Source organism: Rutidosis leptorrhynchoides, chromosome 1 (genome assembly GCF_046630445.1).
Source record: "Rutidosis leptorrhynchoides isolate AG116_Rl617_1_P2 chromosome 1, CSIRO_AGI_Rlap_v1, whole genome shotgun sequence".
NCBI lineage: Eukaryota > Viridiplantae > Streptophyta > Magnoliopsida > Asterales > Asteraceae > Rutidosis > Rutidosis leptorrhynchoides.
In genome coordinates this window covers 72276990-72282849 of record NC_092333.1, presented here as the reverse complement: position 1 = coordinate 72282849, position 5860 = coordinate 72276990, and positions in this window count along the sequence as shown.

The following is a 5860-nucleotide window of genomic DNA, read 5'->3' as shown; positions in this document are numbered from 1 at the left end:
CCATTTCTCTCATATCTCCAAATTTTGGTACCCAAATCCTTTCAGCCCTATACCGGGTTCCGTCTTCCCGAATATTAAGATGCTTCTCCGATCCTTTGGGTATTTCATCCTTTAAATTTCCCTCTTTTAAAACTCCTTGTTGCGCCTCCTTTATTTGAGTAGTAAGGTTATTATGAATCATTATATTCATAGATTTTACTCGAATGGGTTCTCTGTCCTTCCTGCTCAAGGCATCGGCTACCACATTTGCCTTCCCCGGGTGGTAACGAATCTCAAAGTCGTAATCATTCAACAATTCAATCCACCTACGCTGCCTCATATTCAGTTGTTTCTGATTAAATATGTGTTGAAGACTTTTGTGGTCGGTATATATAATACTTTTGACCCCATATAAGTAGTGCCTCCAAGTCTTTAATGCAAAAACAACCGCGCCTAATTCCAAATCATGCGTCGTATAATTTTGCTCATGAATCTTCAATTGTCTAGAGGCATAAGCAATCACCTTCGTTCGTTGCATTAATACACAACCGAGACCTTGCTTTGATGCGTCACAATAAATCACAAAATCATCATTCCCTTCAGGCAATGACAATATAGGTGCCGTAGTTAGCTTTTTCTTCAATAACTGAAACGCTTTCTCTTGTTCATCATTCCATTCAAATTTCTTCCCTTTATGCGTTAATGCAGTCAAGGGTTTTGCTATTCTGGAAAAGTCTTGGATGAACCTTCTGTAGTAACCAGCTAGTCCTAAAAACTGGCGTATGTGTTTCGGAGTTTTCGGGGTTTCCCACTTTTCAACAGTTTCTATCTTTGCCGGATCCACCTTAATACCTTCTTTGTTCACTATGTGACCGAGGAATTGAACTTCTTCCAACCAGAATGCACACTTTGAAAACTTAGCGTACAATTCTTCCTTCCTCAATACTTCTAACACCTTTCTCAAATGTTCACCGTGTTCTTGGTCATTCTTTGAGTAAATAAGTATGTCATCAATGAAAACAATGACAAACTTGTCAAGGTATGGTCCACACACTCGGTTCATAAGGTCCATGAACACAGCTGGTGCATTAGTTAAACCAAACGGCATGACCATAAACTCGTAATGACCGTAACGTGTTCTGAAAGCAGTCTTTGGAATATCATCTTCTTTCACCCGCATTTGATGATACCCGGAACGTAAGTCAATCTTTGAATAAACAGACGAGCCTTGTAGTTGATCAAATAAGTCATCGATTCTCAGTAGTGGGTAGCGGTTCTTGATGGTAAGTTTGTTCAACTCTCGGTAGTCGATACACAACCTGAATGTACCATCTTTCTTCTTGACAAACAAAACAGGAGCTCCCCACGGTGATGTGCTTGGTCGAATGAAACCACGCTCTAAAAGTTCTTGTAATTGGCTTTGCAGTTCTTTCATCTCGCTGGGTGCGAGTCTATAAGGAGCACGAGCTATTGGTGCAGCTCCTGGTACAAGATCTATTTGAAATTCAACGGATCGATGTGGGGGTAATCCCGGTAATTCTTTCGGAAATACATTGGGAAATTCTTTTGCAATGGGAACATCATTGATGCTCTTTTCTTCAGTTTGTACTTTCTCGATGTGTGCTAGAACAGCATAGCAACCTTTTCTTATTAGTTTTTGTGCCTTCAAATTACTAATAAGATGTAACTTCGTGTTGCCCTTTTCTCCGTACACCATTAAGGGTTTTCCTTTTTCTCGTATAATGCGAATTGCATTTTTGTAACAAACGATCTCTGCTTTCACTTCTTTCAACCAGTCCATACCGATTATCACATCAAAACTCCCTAACTCTACTGGAATCAAATCAATCTTAAATGTTTCGCTAACCAGTTTAATTTCTCGATTCCGACATATATTATCTGCTGAAATTAATTTACCATTTGCTAATTCGAGTAAAAATTTACTATCCAAAGGCGTCAATGGACAACTTAATTTAGCACAAAAATCTCTACTCATATAGCTTCTATACGCACCCGAATCAAATAAAACGTAAGCAGATTTATTGTCAATAAGAAACGTACCCGTAACAAGCTCCGGGTCTTCCTGTGCCTCTGCCGCATTAATATTGAAAACTCTTCCGCGGCCTTGTCCATTCGTGTTCTCCTGGTTCGGGCAATTTCTAATAATGTGGCCCGGTTTTCCACATTTATAACAAACTACATTGGCATAACTTGCTCCGACAATACTTGCTCCGCCATTACTCGTTCCGACACCATTTGTTCCTTTCGTTCTATTAACCCCTGGTCCGTAGACCTCACACTTCGCCGCGCTATGACCATTTCTTTTACACTTGTTGCAAAATTTGGTGCAGAACCCCGAGTGATACTTTTCACACCTTTGGCATAGCTGCTTCTGATTGTTGTTGTTGTTGCGGTTATTATTGTTGTTGGGATGATTGTTGTAGTTGCTGTTGTTGTTGTTGTTGTTGTTGGGCCGTTTGTTGTAGTTGCGATTGATGTTGCGATTGTTGGGATAATTGTTGCGATTATTGTTGTAATTGCTGTTGTTGTTGTATTGGTGATTCTTATCACCGTTTTCCTCCCACTTTCTTTTGACTTGCTTCACATTGGCCTCTTCAGCAGTCTGTTCTTTAATTCTTTCTTCAATCTGGTTCACTAGTTTGTGAGCCATTCTACATGCCTGTTGTATGGAGGCGGGCTCGTGTGAACTTATATCTTCTTGGATTCTTTCCGGTAATCCTTTCACAAACGCGTCGATCTTCTCTTCCTCATCTTCGAATGCTCCCGGACACAATAGGCACAATTCTGTGAATCGTCTTTCGTACGTGGTAATATCAAATCCTTGGGTTCGTAACCCTCTAAGTTCTGTCTTGAGCTTATTGACCTCGGTTCTGCGACGGTACTTCTCGTTCATCAAGTGCTTGAATGCTGACCACGGTAGTGCGTACGCATCATCTTGTCCCACTTGCTCTAGATAGGTATTCCACCATGTTAATGCAGAACCTGTGAAGGTATGCGTAGCGTACTTCACTTTGTCCTCTTCAGTACACTTACTTATGGCAAACACCGATTCAACCTTCTCGGTCCACCGTTTCAATCCGATCGGTCCTTCGGTTCCATCAAATTCCAAAGGTTTGCAGGCAGTGAATTCTTTGTAGGTGCATCCTACACGATTTCCTGTACTGCTAGATCCAAGGTTATTGTTGGTATGTAGCGCAGCCTGTACTGCGGCTATGTTTGAAGCTAGAAAAGTACGGAATTCCTCTTCATTCATATTCACGGTGTGTCGAGTAGTCGGTGCCATTTCCTTGAAAATAGTTAAATGGAACAAGTTAATCATACAGAATATTAAGAGTAGTTAATAGTATTTCGTAGCATAATATGAACTCATTTATAAAAGCTTTTTCTTCATATTAGCGTTTTATAAGTTTAAATTCGGGTAGTACCTACCCGTTAAGTTCATACTTAGTAGCTAATATACAATTCAACTACTACAATTCTATATGAAAAACTGATTATAATAATATTTCGCTTTCAAACTTTTATACAATATTTTACAAACTTACAATACCGCTTATTTTACATAAAGCATGAAATATAGCACACAATAACTTTGATACAAGATAGTTGTGAAGACAATTCTAGCTAGTACACAAGTCGTTCAGCAAAGGCAATAAAGACACGTAATTCATACGTCCAGAAACAAGTCATGCATTCTGGTTTTACTAGGACTACTTCCCATCCTTGGTCTTGTGCAACATAACCGTTATGGCCGTTGATAAGACAGCGTGTTGTAACATCATCAAAGGGACGAGGGTTACGTAATGTCCAACAGTCCCGTAATAATCTAAAAACCTCATTTCTTACCCCAATTACCGACTCCGTCACTTGTGGAAACGTTTTGTTTAATAGTTGTAGCCCGATGTTCTTGTTCTCACTTTGGTGAGAAGCGAACATTACTAATCCATAAGCATAACATGCTTCTTTATGTTGCATGTTAGCCGCTTTTTCTAAATCACGAAGTCCAATATTCGGATATATTGAGTCAAAATAATTTCTTAACCCGTTGCGTAAAATAGCATTTGGGTTCCCCGCAATATATGCGTCAAAGTAAACACATCGTAACTTATGGGTTTCCCAATGTGATATCCACCATCTTTCAAACGAAAGTCTCTTATAAACCAAGACATTCTTGGAACGTTCTTCGAATGTCTTACAAACTGATCTCGCCTTAAATAGTTGTGCCGAAGAATTATGGCCGACTTTAGACAAGATTTCATCAATCATGTCTCCGGGTAGGTCTCTTAAAATATTGGGTTGTCTATCCATTTTGTGTTTTTAAACTGTAAAATAGACAAGAGTTAGATTCAAAAAAAAATACTTATTAATACAAGCAATTTTTACATATATCATAAAGCATAAGAACACTATATTACATATATTACACCACACGAATACAACTATCTTATTCCGACTCGCTCGTTTCTTCTTCTTCGGTTTTGGTTCGTTTTTCCAAGTTTCTAGGGATATATGATGTTCCCCTAATACGAGCCGTAGTTGTCCACATTGGTTTAGAAAAACCTGGTGGTTTAGAGGTTCCCGGGTCATTGTTACAACTTAAGGACTTCGGGGGTTGACGATACATATAAAGTTCATCGGGGTTGGAATTAGATTTCTCTATTTTTATGCCCTTTCCCTTATTATTTTCTTTTGCCTTTTTAAATTCAGTTGGGGTAATTTCTATAACATCATCGGAATTCTCGTCGGAATCCGATTCATCAGAGAATTGGTAATCCTCCCAATATTTTGCTTCCTTGGCGGAAACACCATTGACCATAATTATCTTTGGTCGGTTGGTTGAGGATTTTCTTTTACTTAACCGTTTTATTATTTCCCCCACCGGTTCTATTTCTTCATCCGGTTCCGATTCTTCTTCCGGTTCCGATTCTTCTTCCGGTTCTGACTCTTCTTCCGGTTCCTCTTCGGGAACTTGTGAATCAGTCCACAAATCATTCCAATTTACATTTGACTCTTCATTATTATTAGGTGAGTCAATGGGACTTGTTCTAGAGGTAGACATCTATCACAGAATATCAAACACGTTAAGAGATTAATATATCACATAATATTCATATGTTAAAAATATATAGTTTCCAACAAAAATGTTAAGCAATCATTTTTAAAGAAAACACGGTCGAAGTCCAGATTCACTAATGCATCCTAACAAACTCGATAAGACACACTAATGCAAATTTTCTGGTTCTCTAAGACCAACGCTCTGATACCAACTGAAATGTCCCGTTCTTATTGATTAAAAACGTTCCATATTAATTGATTTCGTTGCGAGGTTTTGACCTCTATATGAGACGTTTTTCAAAGACTGCATTCATTTTTAAAACAAACCATAACCTTTATTTCATAAATAAAGGTTTAAAAAGCTTTACGTATATTATCAAATAATGATAATCTAAAATATCCTGTTTACACATGACCATTACATAATTGTTTACAATACAAATATGTTACATCGAAATCAGTTTCTTGAATGCAGTTTTTACACAATATCATACAAACATGGACTCCAAATCTTGTCCTTATTTTAGTATGCAACAGCGAAAGCTCTTAATATTCACCTGAGAATAAACATGCTTTAAACGTCAACAAAAATGTTGGTGAGTTATAGGTTTAACCTATATATATCAAATCGTAACAATAGACCACAAGATTTCATATTTCAATACACATCCCATACATAGAGATAAAAATCATTCATATGGTGAACACCTGGTAACCGACAATAACAAGATGCATATATAAGAATATCCCCATCATTCCGGGACACCCTTCGGATATGATATAAATTTTGAAGTACTAAAGCATC